General features: G+C 40.6%; 1 protein-coding gene across 1 annotated transcript in view; it reads left to right on the forward strand.

Annotated features, from left to right (window-relative positions):
• The first annotated feature begins 4758 nt into the window (after nt 1–4758).
• The window catches only part of si:dkeyp-69b9.3 (myocardin-related transcription factor A), a 42392-nt gene continuing 29049 nt past the window's right edge, over nt 4759–18101 (forward strand). The window contains exon 1 of the mRNA XM_051919815.1: nt 4759–4920. The gene's annotated coding sequence lies outside the window, so the exon portion shown is untranslated. The remainder of the gene's footprint in view (nt 4921–18101) is intronic.

Consider the following 18101-nt stretch of genomic DNA (forward strand, 5'->3'; position numbering starts at 1 on the left):
ACATTAAGATGGCTGAGGACCACATACAGTACAGCCCTTCATGATAACAGCATTCCCTGATGACAGCGGCCTTTTTTAGCAGGACACTGCACAAATTGTTCAAAAATGGTATGGCGGACATGACAAAAAGTTCAAGGTGTTGACTTGGCCTCCAAAAGTCCCCAGATCTCAATCCAATCAAGAACTTTGCTGTGCTGGAAAACCAAGTCTGGTCCATGGAGGTACCACCTCACAACGTACAAGACTTAAACGATCTGCTGCTAACGTCTTGGTGCAGAGACCACAGGGCACCTTTAGAGGTCTTGTGGAGCCCATGCCTCGTCAGGTCAGCACAGGGGGAACTACACAAGATCAGGGAGGTGGTTTAAATATTGTGGCTGATCAGTGTATTATTTCATCAATATGGAGGGTTAAATAATTGTTAAACAATATGCATTTTCCATAATAGGACCTTCATACCTGACATTTTTCTCAGTGTGTAAGGAAAAACACCCAGTGTGCCAGCCTCTCTTCCTCTTGATAAAGGTCAGAATGGCAGTCCTCTCCTTCCAGTATACTGGTTTAGAAGCACCAAAAGTACCAAAGCATCTTCTGCTTCCCTGTTTTCTATGATATGCCCCCATATTGTTTGTTTTTTTGTTTTTGTTTATTTATTACATTCATATTTCCGGGTGGCACGATGGTGCAGTGGTAGCAATGCTGCCTGGCAGTAAGAAGACCTGGGTTCGCTTCCTGTGTCATCCTGGCATGGAGTTTGCATGTTCTCTCTGTGTCTGCGTGGGTTTCCTCCCACAGTCCAAAGACATGCAGGTTAGGTGCATTGGCGATCCTAAATTGTCCCGTGTGTGTGTGTGTGCCCTGCGGTGGGCTGGCACCCTGTGTTGGCTGGGATTGGTTCCAGCAGACCCCCCGTGACCCTGTAGTTGGGATATAGTGGCTTAGAAAATGACTGACTGACTGACTGACACTCATATTTCCTTGTTATCTTTAAAAAGCAGTTTATGACACTGAAAGGTGCCATAGAAAATAAATATTAATGAGTACACATTTACCACTGTAGGCAACCCATGCATGGAGTCTTAGCTCAGTGGTGACAAAAAGCTATCCAGCACTCATCAGGTTAACATTTCCTGTTCCACTATACTGGGTCAAAAACAGACGCATAATACAAAAAAATAACTTTCTGTTTCTTGAAAATGCACTATATAAAAATTAAAATGAATATGCACTGTCCAGTCCAGTCCAGACTCTGGAGTGAATTAGGCCATTCACTGTTACTGTATGTGTTATCCATCATGGAGTTTCCTTTTAGCAACTGAAGGATGGCGCCTGCTGTGTCCCCTCTGCTGGTGAAGATAAAACTAACAGACAGACACCCAGATTCCACTGTACTCGGCGAAAAGCCCAGGTGAAAAAGTATCTGTGATGTTTATTATTTAAATTGATTCTGAATTACTGTTTAATCTACATGACTGTGTTCTGTTCCTGCATGCCTTTTAATAGATAGATAGATAGATAGATAGATAGATAGATAGATAGATAGATAGATAGATAGATAGATATGAAAGGCACTATATAATAGATAGATAGATATATATGAAAGGCACTATATAATAATGATAGATAGATAGATAGAAAGATAGATAGATAGATAGATGTGAAAGGCACTATATAATAATGATAGATAGATAGATAGATAGATAGATAGATAGATAGATAGATAGATAGATAGATAGATAGATAGATAGATAGATAGATAGATATTTTTTTTTAATATAAACTTTATTTTGCACAATAAACAGAAGACATGAACACATCAATATAAATAACAATTTCTCAATATAACAGTGTCATTAGATAGATAGATATGAAAGGCACTATATAATAGATAGATAGATAGATAGATAGATAGATAGATAGATAGATAGATAGATAGATAGATAGATATGAAAGGCACTATATAATAGATAGATATGAAAGGCACTATATAATAGATAGATAGATATATATGAAAGGCACTATATAATAATGATAGATAGATAGATAGAAAGATAGATAGATAGATAGATGTGAAAGGCACTATATAATAATGATAGATAGATAGATAGATAGATAGATAGATAGATAGATAGATAGATAGATAGATAGATGTTGAAGGCACTATATAATAATGATAGATAGATAGATAGATAGATAGATAGATAGATAGATAGATAGATAGATAGATAGATAGATAGATAGATGTGAAAGACACTATATAATAATGATAGATAGATAGATAGATAGATAGATAGATAGATAGATAGATAGATAGATAGATAGATAGATAGATGTGAAAGGCACTATATAATAATGATAGATAGATAGATAGATGTGAAAGGCACTATATAATAATGATAGATAGACAGTACTTTATTTTGAACACTGTTTAATGACAGCACTCCTTTTGAAAGGTGCCATATAGAAGAATAAGGAATGGCTAGGTATTGCCCATAGCATTCCTCAATCTCCAATCACATCTTGTGGTTAAACACTATTGATATTACATTACGTGCATATTTTAACATTTACTTAATAAGGAAGCTGTAAACCATCACTTACCCTCAAGTTATAATAATCAATATTGTCTTTGGAATATGAAGTACTTCTCAGAAACCTGAGTCTGATTGCTGCCTGGCATCAAATATCCATGTCTTGGGTTAGCTGACACCACATTTGCATGTCTTTTATTTACATTTTAACGAAATGTGATGTTGATTAGAAATTTCATTTTCTCAAGATCTCAATAAAATGATTCCATTATGTCAAGAAAACAAATTTTTTGTTATCTTGAGAGCTCGATAAAATGATCTCAGTTATCTAAAGTTATCTCAGGAAAGCAATTAAAAGAGCAGTGATATCGCACGTCCTCTCTCGACTTCCGTAGAACCCCGTATAATATCCCTATGAACCTACACACGTCTGGCACAGAGGGTAAGCTGACATTTATCTTCCCTTACTAACTAACCACTTACCTACGTGTAGATTATGAGCTACTTGTAATGCTACACCGCTGTAACAAGCCATTACAGACAGACCTATTTTCCCTGCGCTCTTGGAGCTTTAAGCATTTCTTATTTCAATAATTGTAAACTGTGTTGGATTACAATGATGATTTATTACACTTTATTATCTTGTGCTGTGTCTTGTAAATCGTAATGATTTGGTGAGTAAGGTGCTATTTAAAATAACTATTAATAGCTGTATATTGTTCCAAGCACCTCCTCCATAGCTGGACTCTCTTCTGAGAGTCTACATTAATGTTACGTGCTTTGTAAACTTTCTCGTAACAGAACTCTTTTTGAAAGGCATTCCGTTTTTTATCACATATTCTCTGTATGCAATTAAAAGGACTGTAATGGATGGGGTCTCTGCTGATGAAGGTTACACTGATGCAGGGCCGCTGCTGGCCAAATGGGTGCCCTAAGCAGAAATTTACTTTTGTGCCCCCTCCCCCAAATATTAGTTAGGCAGCCGTAACAGAGGGCGCGCGCGTCATCACGTGTGCTTAGTCTACTCTGCGTTCACCGTAAAATGCAATATATACGTTTATATTTTTGTTTATTTGTATATGTATATTATTAATATTAATTTATTATTATAATATATAAAAACGATTATTTTGAGCAGCTGGGATGGTGCCCCCCTGGGAGTTGGTGCCCTACGCAGACTGCGTACTCTGCGTATAGGGAGCGGCGGTACTGCACTGATGGACTCCATAACCAGCACTACTAGCTTTCCCCTGCATCCAAAATTACAACTCCGGACGACTCAGACTGACTGATGAACGGCGTTCAGTTTCTTTCCTGGAAAAGCCTGGTGAGATGCCTCTGCCTTTCTCCGTTGTATTTGCACGACGGTCATCTTCTGCTGTGTGCTGATCTTTTTATGTTTTGTGAAGCACTCCTAGTTATTACGTGTATTTATAGAGTAAAATGCTCCGTTTACACAGAAGCTCACTCACTCCGTTCACGCTCACACCAAACCCAGCACGCTGGTTCAGAACGATCATGCAGACCAAATGGTTCTTCCTTTTCCTCTTTTTGGTTATGACAAATCTCAGTATTTGCCTGTGGTTTGCTTTGCATTATTGAAATATTGTGTCATATGCAGTCCTACTTTATGTCCTGTTTGTATGGCTATGTGATGAAAGTATGAAATCTAAAGATTAGATCCACATTATCCACAGTAAGCTCTGATCTAGTGGCTGAATAAAAAGTTGTACCTGCATCGACCTTCCTTCTGGTAAATGTCACCCCCCACCCCCCCAATCCCCCCCCCCCATCACACACCCCCTCCTCTCCTTCCATCTGCAGTGCAGACCTGACCCCATGCGCCTCACGCCCTCCACTTCTCCTCTTCTCCATTCTGTTTCTTATTCTTCCACTGTCTTTTTCCTCATTTGCCCTGTTGCTTTGGTGCCCTCATGCCAGACTCTGCATGGGTATGTGTGTAAAAGCCACTTACCAAGGGGAGTGGGGGGTTGGATCTGACAGCACCTGTTGCAGGACCTCAGCCACTTGTCACAAATGTGGAGTTACAGGCATGGGGGGGTTGATGGTAGAAGTTAATGGAGGATTCCCTAGTCCTCATGGGGGGCGGGGGGTCTCAGTTGACAGTGAGAAGAGAGAGAGAGAGGGGGTCATCTTGGATCACTGTCTATGAAACAGAGACACACGTTACTCTGCCAGCAACTTAGAGAGGTTTAGGTGAGGGGGGGACTGCTGCCGTCAACAAGTAAGTAGCACGGCAGCATTGGGCGGCCGTCCCTGCTGGAGACACTCTTCCGTGGACCAGATCAGTGACAAGGCACCCCCCATCTCCCCTCCGAAGAGCAGCCAGACGGCGCGGACCGCAGCCCACGCAGCACTCCCGATTCCGGTCAGTGTCCCGGCGCTTCCTTTACACTTTGGGGTCTTGAGGAGGGACGCGGACGGACGGACGGACGGGCGGACCGCCGCATTGTGAAATGAAGGTGACATCCACGCAAGGCAGAGGCGGGCGCAGCTCCCATTTTTTTTTTTTTGCGCTTTGGCATTCGGCGAGCGCGGCGCCTCAAGAGAATGAAAAGTGAGAAACGATGGCTTTTAAAGAACGCCACGTTCTGTGAGTTACTGAACGGCAAGATTACAGGCCATTGTATAATGTGTGTGAAAAAATACCGGGAAAAAAAAATGTCTAATTTATCTGCAGCAAAGAAAAAAGCTCGGCCCTCTCAGCATAAGTGCCGTTGAAATTCTAGATTATGTTGAAAGTGGTCCAAAACTGCACGTTTTAAGCAATAATGTCAATGTACTGTATGTGAAGAGTTTGAAAAGCTGCGTCCACCTATCTCCAGCTATTAATATTATTTGTTACAAATTAACGGGATGTATTTATTTAATAGCAAAAGGAGGGCACAGGGTGGGAACCAAACGCTAGACGGGACGCCAGTCCAACACAGGGTGCATAGGATGTACTCACAAGTTATTAGGACTTGGAAGGAAACTCGTTAGAAACGTGTACTCGACGGTGAGCGAAGCGGAAGCTGAATTCAGGTCCCAAGGTTGGAGGTGAGAGCCTCACAGGCACGTGTGACCTGTTTATGGAACCAGAATTATCTGCAAACTTTTTAACAGCTTGACCGAGAACGTACAAACTCCACGCAGACTCCATCTGCTGCGCCACCATGTTGCTCCAAGCGTTAATATGCTCTTTTAAATAAAATAGCGACGTCTACGCTTTGCACCAAGGCCGGCCCAGCATTTGTGTTTTTACACGAGACCGGAGAGAGAAATATGAACGGGTTGAAAACAAAACCGTGAATTTACAGTTTGCGAATATTGAGGGGACGTTTGATTTCTTATAGGAACGTCTGTCTCGGAAACAAAAAAAAAAAACGGTCTTGACAGGTGACATTTAAGAAAACACGTGGGAAATGGTTGTATTAGCAAGCTTGTGAATTATTTCTTTATTATTTCTCTAAAGTTAAAGGTATGGCACGCATAACATTTACACTGTAATATTAAACTATAGGTCTATATTTAAAGCACGACTCAGACAAGTATTTTATGATGATGCTGACAGTTTAGTTACACTCCTAAAAAATCAGCTTCTTCACATACAAATGTTTAAATTAGTAAAATAATTGAAAACCTAATACACTCACAAAAAATCAAATACAAATTGAATTACAATTATGATCTTAAAATATTTACCCAGGATTCCGTTTTACTGTATGCTCCTGTATGCAAATATTGCAAAATAACTGTCCAATCCATGTACGACTTCAGATAGTTTTTTTTCATTGAGGGGCGGACTATGGAAAACTTTTTTAGCGTGTCAAGAGAGAATGGCATAGAGTGACTGTGGTGGGCAACAGGGAACAATATTTGCCATCTTGAAACGCATGTTTTTATGTTAGACCATTTGGGTGATGTTTATGGTTTGAATGAAATCAGCCTTCATGCAAGAGCTGCTGCCGTTTTCATCGTGCAATTTTATTTTGCCGCATCGTCTTCTATGCTGTAGTTTGAGAATTACTATTTATACCATCATTGTTATTATTGATGTCCTTGTTATTGTTGGATTGTGTCGTCAGGCGTTAAAATCAAACGTCGCTATTTGCCAAAGTAATATCAAACAATATCAGGTATAGTACAGTGTTCGTATTGTTTAAAAAACGTCTTCTCCAAATTTTCCCTCCCTAGGTGACCGCCTAGTTCGCTTAAATTTTAGAGCCAGCCCTGCGCCTATAGGTCACCAGCTATATTGAGATGGTTATGTTACGTATTTCAGTTCTAATGATTTAAAGAATGACATTTGATTTTTTGTTCAGACTTAAAAAGAAAGGCCTGTTGGCACCGCCGTTGATACTCCTGTCTCGACGGCACAAGAATCTGGGTTCGATTTGGTCGGTGCCAGTATGGAATCTGTATTCTTCTTTTCGAGTTCGTGTGGATTTTCTGTGGCACGTCTTGCACATTCATACATCTGTTTATATGCTTGTTGGTCAATGTAGTTGCCTCCTACGATGGACTGGCATTCCGCCCAGAAATGGTACCACCTTTACGCCCATTGCAGTCAGGACAGACACCCCCAATTCACCATCCATCCATCCATTTTCCAACCCGCTGAATCCGAACACAGGGTCACGGGGGTCTGCTGGAGCCAATCCCAGCCAACACAGGGCACAAGGCAGGAACCAATCCCGAGCAGGGTGCCAACCCACCGCAGGACACACACAAACACCAAGGCCAATTTAGGATCGCCAATCCACCTAACCTGCATGTCTTTGGACTGTGGGAGGAAACCCACGCAGACACGGGGAGAACATGCAAACTCCACGCAGGGAGGACGCGGGAGACGAACCCAGGTCTCCCAACTGCGATGCAGCAGCGCTACCCACTGCGCCACCGTGCCGCCCTTAAAATTCGTCATTTACTATTTAAATCTCTAAAATTTGCTTTTTAGTTTAATAAAAATGCATTTTTGAAATTATTTGAAACGATAATTCTGCCGAACTTTCTTTGGAGAAGAATATCATCTATTTTCAAATTGGTTTGATTTAACGCTAGTCTCGATCAGGTGACTGGCGAACACTGGCTCATTTCCTCTTTGGGGAGGAATTTTTCTGAGGGATTCACCCGTTGGCTCCAAATTAACGCAGATCTCTTTGTTTACATGCTATGTGAGATTGATTTGGTGACTCTACTTTGAAAGGGTGCGCGTGTGTCCAATTTTAGACTAGCGTCGTCCCTTTCAGAGTAAATTCTCACACTGTACTGCTCCGGTATATGCACTCGGTCTACTGTATGACGCGTCATGACTTAATCCGCTACTTTTGCCGTCTGATCTGCCTCTCTTGTAATGACTCCATAGAATAAAAATACTCGAGAACAATCTGCCGAGCGGTATGACTCGCCGCTAGCCCTCAAGGCGCTGACACAATTTTTAAAAGCCAGGATGAGCAGCAGTCAAACAGCAACTACTGATAAAACATGACCTCAGCAGTGTGTCGTCCACTCCTACAAAACGCGCAATGGAAAATCCGCCTTATTAAGCGCGTGCTGCTGTAGAGCGCCATCAGCAGGTTGTTCTTTTAGTAACGCCTGCCTAGTAACTTATATAAAGCTCCCAGTCACCATTGAATTGGGGGGCAGTGAAATTTTTTTCAAAATTTTCGTTTCAGGTTTATCTGATTTCTTTTACTTCGCTTTCAAGATGTCAGCGCTCTTAGTTTTCGCCGTGAACACCGGTACGGATACAGCCCCAATAATATCCACTTGCAGAGCCACAGCACCATACGTCACCGCAGTTATAGACAGACATATATAGGTAGACGCCCATTCACTGTGTTGCCCGATCGACACGATACGTCAGCGCGTCCGCCATATTGCGAGTGGCAAAAGTGCCATTTAAACTAATACAGGTAGACGTGGAAACCGGGTTTTCTGATGAAAAAACAATAACGTTTAAAACAGTATCGTTTACATGCAACAGATTTTGGCAAATCGTTTAAATGCAATTATTTATATCAATTTATACACTAATAATGGTAATGGGCAGGGCCGGATTTATATGAAAAGAGGCCCTAGGGTATTCCACTTATGAGGCCCTTTCACCTTCCATTTTTAAGTTTGTAAATTACATGAGAGATAATAAAATACATCATTACTGTGATTAACCAATACATTTTTATGTTTGTTTATTAGTCATATGCGTAGAATTTCTCCTTATTTTCGGTTCAGTGTTTTAGAGTTCACTGTTTTTAGAATAGTGTAATTTTAATTTTGCTAACAATTTGAATGTAGGCCCCTCTTGATCTTGAGGCCCTAGGCGGAAGCCTAGTTAGCCTATAGGAAAATCCGGCCCTGGTAATGGGTTGTATTAAGCTGACGTCATTATCAAAGCACGCATAAATGAAAACTAGGCAGCGACCATTTTACCGGGGAACGAATTGGACGACCGTGACTATCGACTGTTGTGTGTTTGGCTGTAGTAACAGCAGCAAGAAAAACCCCAAGCTACGTTTCTTTTGTATACCTTCGGGTTGTAAAAATCAAGGAAAAGAAACCGAAGAAGTAACGGAAAGGCGACGGAAAGCTTGGCTAAAAGCCATCAATCGGAAAAACTTGAATGACCATACTGTCGGGTGGTGGAACGTTGTGTGTTCTGAGCATTTCCTTCCAGGTAGGTTAGATCCACACAAATTTACTTTTATAAATGCAGTAAATATATTTCAAACTGCAGTTTATTTTCGGGAATGCTATGGTAAGTAAAAAAATTGTGATGGTGATTACTGACAGCATCAATAGCTGCTATCTGGTCTACAGTTATATCCAAAATAGGGATATAAAAGTGACATAAGTAATGATGAAATCTCAAAAACATCCTGTACTCCATAGTGAGTTTTTATCTTTAAGTAAATCCATTTTGAAAAGATTATTTGTATTATCGAAAGGGTTTCTTTTAATTAAATATGAAGTATTTGCTTTCAATTCCAAATCAGCAAATTCTCTTGTAACCCAGCAAAGCATCTTTTTTGACATGAGCACCAGCATATATATGAACGATGAAGTTAACACTGACTGGGTTCCTAACTTAAAACTAGGCTATGCTGATGAGTCACAAACAGCAATACTTAGTAGTCAACCAATGTATTCTGCAAAAGAGAAGGAATCAATGCCCTACAGCTAGTGAGTCCAAAAAGAGAAAGGTGAATTTTATTTTTGTCATTCTTGTCTGTGATTAGACTTTACTAGTAATACCGCATTGAACTGTCTGCGTCTAACTGAGCGACGTACATCTTCGACATCCCCTGGTAAAATGGCCGCTAAACACAAATTGTGACGTAATATGCATGGAACTTAATACAACCCATTATTGAGAGGAAAACTTGACCAACGTCTGAAAGTCAAAATAGTAAGACTGCAACTGGCAGTCTAGTCTTTCTTTTAACAGTGAAATGATCCACTCAATGACAAAAAGAAACAATTTTATTGTACACAAATTGGCTTAATAATTTCTGAAAACATTTCACTCATTCCTCTCTCAATCTCACTCACACACAATGTGGTTACTTAAATATATACAGGATAGGATCTAAAATCCATGAAACAGAACTGTCTTAACATAGCTTTTTCAGTGTGTTGCCACTCTGTAATTTGAGAGTATTCAGTCTGGCAATACGATAGATAGATAGATAGATAGATAGATAGATAGATAGATAGATAGATAGATAGATAGATAGATAGATAGATAGATAGATAGATAGATAGGAAAGGCACTATATAATAGATAGATAGACCAGAAAGTCATTATATAATAGATAGATAGAGAGATAGGAAAGGCACTATATAATAGATAGATAGGAAAGGCACTATATAATAGATAGACTAGAAAGTCATTATATAATAGATAGATAGGAAAGGCACTATATAATAGATAGATAGATAGATAGATAGATAGATAGATAGATAGATAGATAGATAGATAGATAGATAGATAGATAGATAGATAGATAGGAAAGGCACTATATAATAGATAGATAGACCAGAAAGTCATTATATAATAGATAGATAGAGAGATAGGAAAGGCACTATATAATAGATAGATAGGAAAGGCACTATATAATAGATAGACTAGAAAGTCATTATATAATAGATAGATAGGAAAGGCACTATATAATAGATAGATAGATAGATAGATAGATAGATAGATAGATAGATAGATAGATAGATAGATAGATAGATAGATAGATAGATAGATAGATAGATAGGAAAGGCACTATATAATAGATAGATAGACCAGAAAGTCATTATATAATAGATAGATAGAGAGATAGGAAAGGCACTATATAATAGATAGATAGACTAAAAAGTCATTATATAATAGATAGATAAGAAAGGCACTATATAATAGATAGATAGATAGATAGATAGATAGATAGATAGATAGATAGATAGATAGATAGATAGATAGATAGATAGATAGATAGATAGATAGATAGATAGATAGATAGATACTTTATTAATCCCAAGGGGAAATTCCCATACTCCAGCAGCAGCATACTGATACAAAAAACAATATTAAATTAAAGAGTGATAACAATGCAGGTATAACAGACAATAACTTTATATAATGTTAACGTTTACCCCCCCGGGTGGAATTGAAGAGTTGCATAGTGTGGTGGAGGAACGATCTCCTCAGTCTGTTAGTGGAGCAGGACGGTGACAGCAGTCTGTCTCTGAAGCTGCTCCTCTGTCTGGAGATGATCCTGTTCAGTGGATGCAGTGGATTCTCCATGATTGACAGGAGTCTGCTCAGCGCCCGTTGCTCTGCCACGATTGTCAGACTGTCCAGCTCCGTGCCTACAATAGTGTCTGCCTTCCTCACCAGTTTGTCCAGGTGTGAGGCGTCCCTCTTCTTTTTGCTGCCTCCCCAGCACACCAGCATGTAGAAGAGGGTGCAGGTGCAGGGTGGCGCAGTGGGTAGCGCTGCTGCCTCGCAGTCAGGAGACCCGGGTTCATCTCCCGGGTCCTCCCTCTGTGGAGTTTGCATGTTCTCCCCGTGTCTGTGTGGGTTTCCTCCAGGTACTCCGGTTTCCTCCCACAGTCCAAAGACATGCAAGTTAGGTGCATTGGCGATTCTTAATTGTGCTTGGTGTGTGTGTGTTTTGTTTCCTGCCTTGCGCCCTATGTTGGCTGGGACTGACTCCAGCAGACCCCCGTGACCCTGTAGTTAGGATATAGCAGGATGGATGAATATGGTGCAGCCTTAGTTAACACAACTAAAGACATGAGCATACAATGATGGTTGTCAGTTTCAAACTGTGTTTCCTCAATGCGCTCCTTGAGAAAAAAACACATCATCTGAACCAATCTCAGCCCAAACAAACTGATTGATCAAAGATACGCTGACAGCGTTGCCCTAATGTCAACTGTCAGATAACACGCTCAGCTATTTTGACCACCTTGTCTGTACCCTCAGAATGAATCATCAAACCTCCTTTGTTTTTTAATGTGAGCAAGTGGTAGCTTTGATCATATGATGCCAGTACAGCATCTGCTACCAAACTAGCATGGCACACATCACAGGACAGCTTTCTCAAAATCCGTCGAACGACAAACCCTGAGATGTAAACAAGGGCTACCAAAGCGGGTTGGTAAGTAGCTATGGTCACACACAATTGCTGGGATATTTGCAAAAGGGGATGGAAGCTCTTCGTCTGCTGCTGCTGCTGCTGGTGTAGAGGACATGAATGCATAGCTCTGCTAGCTTAGCCTGGCGTAGCTAAAGTTAAGATTATAAAATGGGATTTTCTAATGGCCAAACATAACCAAAACAATTGTTCAGCCTTACCTATGAAATGTAATCTGGTTTGGAGCGTACAGCAGTTTGTACAATCCCAAGAAGCACATGCGTGAGGCATCTTTATCCACTAATTCACTCCACAGCAGTGCCACTCGCAATATGGCGGCGACATTGACGTACGATGCTGCTGGTCATGCGGCGTCTAGTAATTCTATGTCTATGGTTATAAACACGTAGTTACAGACCTGGAATCGACATCACCGCCGTTTTCAGGACTTTGTAAAATTATTTTTGGAAGGTTTTGGCAGATCTCGGCAAAGCCCGGAAAGTAACATTGGGTCAAGGACCCGTCCAATTTAGAATGAACATTTAAGCCAATTTAATATTTTTAAACATGTATGTAAAGAAAACGGCAATACATATTCTACACCATCTGTCTAAATTGGTTTAGAACAATATTGCACACATGCATTGTACATTAAAAAAAAAAAATCACTTTTATTATTAACTTTTTACTAAACTCTAACGTGGTATAAACATTATAGTTATATTGTATATTTCGTTTCATGAATGTAAACGAAAAACTATTTTCAATTAACACAAATCTTAATGATTTTAATTTTGTCGACATGTTACCTGGTTCCCACAAAGCCGAACACAACGTAAATGTTAAGAGTGTATTTCACTATTGTTTAGTTTGAGGTATGACACGACACGATGGCAGACACCCTCCAAACTGATGCGTATTATTTGTTTTGATGTACTGTTTTTCCTTCCCCTTTTTATAGCTTAATTTCTGAACTGGTCCTTGACCCAACATTACTTTCCGGGCCTTGCCGAAACCTTCCAAAAGTCATTTTACGAAGTAAGTCCTGAAATGGCGGTGACGTCCCTTCCTGTTCTGTAACTGCGGGTGATCTTTTCTTTTCTAGTCAATGCACAACATTGTCGCCCCCTGGTAGTCAAGTTCTTGAAATGTAAGGAACGTGGATTTCAGTTTGATCCTCAAGGCTGACGCTCTGTGTGTGATCCCGGAGTGAGACACCTCGCCTTAGGATATACAACTTCACTTGCGATTTGTAAGTCGTTTTGAACTGAAATGTCAACGGGAACGGGATGTTGTTCATGACTTGTTCTCGATGCTGCTTAATGTGACCCAGATTATTGAGTTGATGAGTGGATGGATGGATAATCAGACAAATCAATGGATGGGAATAGGAAAGAATCTGTGCCGCCCTTGACTGTCATGTCTGCTCAGGCCAGATTTTAAAATGAAGATCTGGTGAGCCAGCCGAGGTAAAAATAAAATACACTTAATCGTACTAAAAATATACTTTAATATGAGAAAGTACATTTCTAACACATTATTGTCTTTGTGTGCTGAAAATAAGTGCAAAAAAATAGAATACAAATGTACAAATTAGGGCGGCACGGTGGCACAGTGGTACCGCTGCTGCCTCGCAGTTAGGAGACTTGGGTTCGCTTCCCGGGTCCTCCCAGCGTGGAGTTTGCTTGTTCTCCCCGTGTCTGCATGGGTTTCCTCCCACAGTCCAAAGACATGCAGGTTAGGTGCGTTGGCGATTCTAAATTGTCCCATGTGTGTGCCCTGCGGTGGGCTGGCACCCTGCCCGGGGTTTGTTTCCTGCCTTGTGCCCTGTGTTGGCTGGGATTGGCTCCAGCAGACCCCCGTGACCCTGTGTTCGGATTCAGTGGGTTGGAAAATGGATGGATGTACAAATTAAAAATACCTTGAGTACTTCAGTGTATGTAATCCATCCATCCATCCATTTTCCAACCCGCTGAATCCAAACACAGGGTCACGGGGGTCTGCTGGAGCCAATCCCAGCCAACACAGGGCACAAGGCAGGGAACCAATCCTGGGCAGGGTGCCAACCCACCGCAGGACACACACAAACACACCCACACACCAAGCACACACTAGGGCCAATTTAGAATTGCCAATCCACCTAACCTGCATGTCTTTGGACTGTGGGAGGAAACCGGAGCGCCCGGAGGAAACCCACGCAGACACGGGGAGAACATGCAAACTCCACGCAGGGCGGACCCGGGAAGCGAACCCAGGTCCCCAGATCTCCCAACTGCGAGGCAGCAGCGCTACCCACTGCGCCACCGTGCCTGTATGTAATCTAAATATGCTAATTTGCACTAATACTTAAATTGATATTAACTGTACTCAGACAAAGTATACTACCCCTAAAGTATATAAAAATGTGCTATTAGTGCATTACCGAAACACTGTGCTATGCATGCTTTAAATATAAGTTCAGTTTTGATGTACTTTCATACACTATTATTAAGTTCATTTTAAGTGTATTTTACTGCACTTCTGGAATATAATATACAAAAATGATGCTATATTTGAGTTGTAAATGCATTTGAAATACAGTATATCACAAACATGTTTTCAATGTATTATCCTCTCATTTTGATTGAAATATAAATGCATTTCCTATATATTATAAATGCATTTACAAGTCTCTAAAATGTGGATTCAAATATACTCCAAGTAGAAACAAAGTTCATTTATGAAAGTACAGAAATAATAAAAAAAAGTGTACTTAAGTATATTTAAGCACATCTTAATGGCGTCTCAAAATAGCACATTCAAGTTGTATTTAAGTATATACACTGTATTTAGTTACACTAGTTATATTACATTAGCACACTTAGTACAAAATTAGTGCTTGAAAATAGCACACTTTTAACACAATAAATGCACTTAAATTAAGTTTAGTTTATCCATCCATCCATTATCCAACCCGCTATATCCTAACTCCAGGGTCACGGGGGGTCTGCTGGAGCCAATCCCAACCAACACAGGGCACAAGGCAGGAAACAAACCCCGGGCAGGGTGCCAGCCCACCGCAGGGCACACACATGGGACAATTTAGAATCGCCAACGCACCTAACCTGCATGTCTTTGGACTGTGGGAGGAAATCTACACCGACACAGGGAGAACATGCAAACTCCACGCAGGGAGGACCCGGGAAGCGGACCCAGGTCTCCTAACTGTGAGGCAGCAGCGCTACCCACTGCGCCACCGTGCCGCCCAAGTTTAGTTTAGTGCACTTTTTTTGGGAGGCCACATCCATGGTGTAAAAAAACATACACCTTGGTGGTGGAGCAAGTCAGATTTTTGGATGAATACAAATTTTCATTATGTATAACAAATATAAAAAAGGCTGCTAAAAAAAGAGAAGATGTCGTTCAACTGTCTGAGCTATCGCAGTGTAGACCGTTGGTTGCAATAAGACTGTTGGTTCAAACATTCTGTAAGACCCTTCATGAGTCTTTAAATCAGACTGAGTAATATTATAGAAATATATATCTGTAAAGCACATTCAGTGCGTTTAAATGTTATTCAAAAACCCAGTTAAAAAGTGTACTAAAAAGTAAAAAATAATCTCTCACACATCACTTGTAAAATAAAAGGTGGGCACTTATGCTAAGGTTTTAAGAAGTGTTTTTTGAACGCCCACCTTTTATTTTACGAGTGATGTATGAGAGACTTATTTTTTACTTTTTAGTACACTTTTTAACTAAATATAAGCATGTTTTTTAAAAAGTGTTTTTTTTATATATATATATTATTTTCAACTTTTTAGTCTTGGGTTTGTTTTAGTTTAATTTTGTAATCAATATTTGAACACTTCCGTTAATATTTCTATCTGTTACTAGCGCCATCTATTGGTGAAATCTTGAACTATTCTTCAGATGAAAATTTCATTTCTTAATTAACATGGATTAATTGATTAATTAGTGAAACGGATTATTGATTCATGTATTGTCATCGGAAGTGAGTAAGTGTGCAAAGTTTCAAGTCATTTGGACAATAGGAAGTGGGTTAAATATCGATTTACAAGATTTGTACCAGACAACAAACAGGTGAAGTTAAAATAAGCGCAGTAATAATAATAATAAGCGTGGTAATAAAATGATCATGATTATTGGAATCATACAGAAAACAAATGTATAGCACAGACCAGTGGACAAATTTATTTTATGTTCTCATTAGTTTTACTTTTTATGCAGACAGGGGAGGCCGCACATCCCTGGTGTTTCACCTTAATCCGGATCTGTGAGTGCATGTAAACGCACTCATTCAGATAATATTCATTATGTAACGGTATAACTGCCCAGTGTTGCCCTTTCATTACCCATCACTCATTGCGCCACTTCCTCTGACAGTCGTTTTCATTATGGAAATGGAAAAATGATTATACTATGCCTTTAAACACAGCGAGATGGTGTTTGTTACGCAAAGGCACTACAGGTATATAAATGCATAATGTTGCCAAATCAGCACACACCATTCGGAAAGCCATTCCATCTTCTAGTATTAACCTTGCATGGCTTTTGAGATAAACTTAATATTCTGGTTTAAAAAAAAAAACCAAAAAAAACGGATGTGGTGTTGCTCATTAAAAGATGCAGCATAAATGAAAAGTGTGCTGGCTGCTCATCAGTTCTCCTTGTAGCTCCCATTATGACCGTGAATGAGCTGTTTATTATCCCTTGCCGGTATTTCAGGTGTAGAAGTGTAGAATCAGATCCATTTTACCTGTAAAAATGATAACTGATTCAGCAAACCTACCATTGGGGTGGCATGGTGGCACAGTGGGTAGCGCTGCTGCCTTGCAGTAGTGAGACCCGAGTTCGCTTCCCAGGTCCTCCCTGTGTGGAGTTTCCGTGTTCTCCCCGTGTCTGTGTGGGTTTCCTCCCACAGTCCAAAGACATGCAGGTTAGGTGCATTGGTGATCCTAAATTGTCCCGTGTGTGTGCTTAGTGTGTGGGTGTGTGTGCCCTGCGGTGGGCTGGCACCCTGCCTTGCTGGCTGGGAATGGCTCCAGCAGACCACTGTGTTAGGATATAGCGGGTTGGACAACGACTGACTGACTGACACCTACCACTGACTCACAGGGTCAAACTGAGTAACACATTTTACATTTCAGTGCTTCAGTTGTGCAAACATCTAAAGGGTTAAGAGGTTATGAAAAGGACCCGATCATAAGATTCCAACTATATCACCTTCATTAGGTCTTTTTAAATTCTTTCTTTTTCATTTTTAAATTTCTTTTACAAGGTGGGAGTAATCTTTAACCTCTGTGAATGACCAGCTCAGACACAGAGACCACCAGAAGTCCAAAGACACACGTTTATTTTCACAGCACAACACAGCCACAATAAACTCCCACGGCTCAGTCCTTTTCCTTTTCCTTTTTGCTGCCTCCACTCCTCTCTTGCAATGGAGTGAGGCAGCCCCTTTTATAATGCCCCGGATGTGCTCCATGATGATCTTCCTGTAGCACTTCCTGATGTGGCAGACGTTCTGCAGTCATGGATCTTGAACTGTCCAGGCACCCCCTGGCAGTGGCCACGGACCCCCACAGGGTTGAGCTTCCCATATCTCCATATCTGAGGCCTTGATGCAATCCAGGGAAGATATTGCTCCTCTCCCGGTCCTTCCCTTCTCCAGGCGTCCCGGTGTAGCAAGGTCCTTGGTCGTCTGCCACACCTCTTTTACTTTTTCAGATGTTGTGGCATTTCAATTACTCCTTTCCACAAAATATCTTAGAGTTGGGGACCAACCGGGATCCTCCTTTTAATAAAAGAGGTCAAAAAGAAAAGAAAAAAAGGGCATTTGTTGTGTCCTTGCGAGTTTCACTTACGAAAGGTTCCTTCATTGCAGAGTTCTTAAAGCTGTGTGAGTGCGGACCGAATGGGTACTGACTTTTTATGCCTTTGC

Source organism: Erpetoichthys calabaricus, chromosome 16 (genome assembly GCF_900747795.2).
Source record: "Erpetoichthys calabaricus chromosome 16, fErpCal1.3, whole genome shotgun sequence".
NCBI classification, from domain to species: Eukaryota; Metazoa; Chordata; class Cladistia; order Polypteriformes; family Polypteridae; genus Erpetoichthys; species Erpetoichthys calabaricus.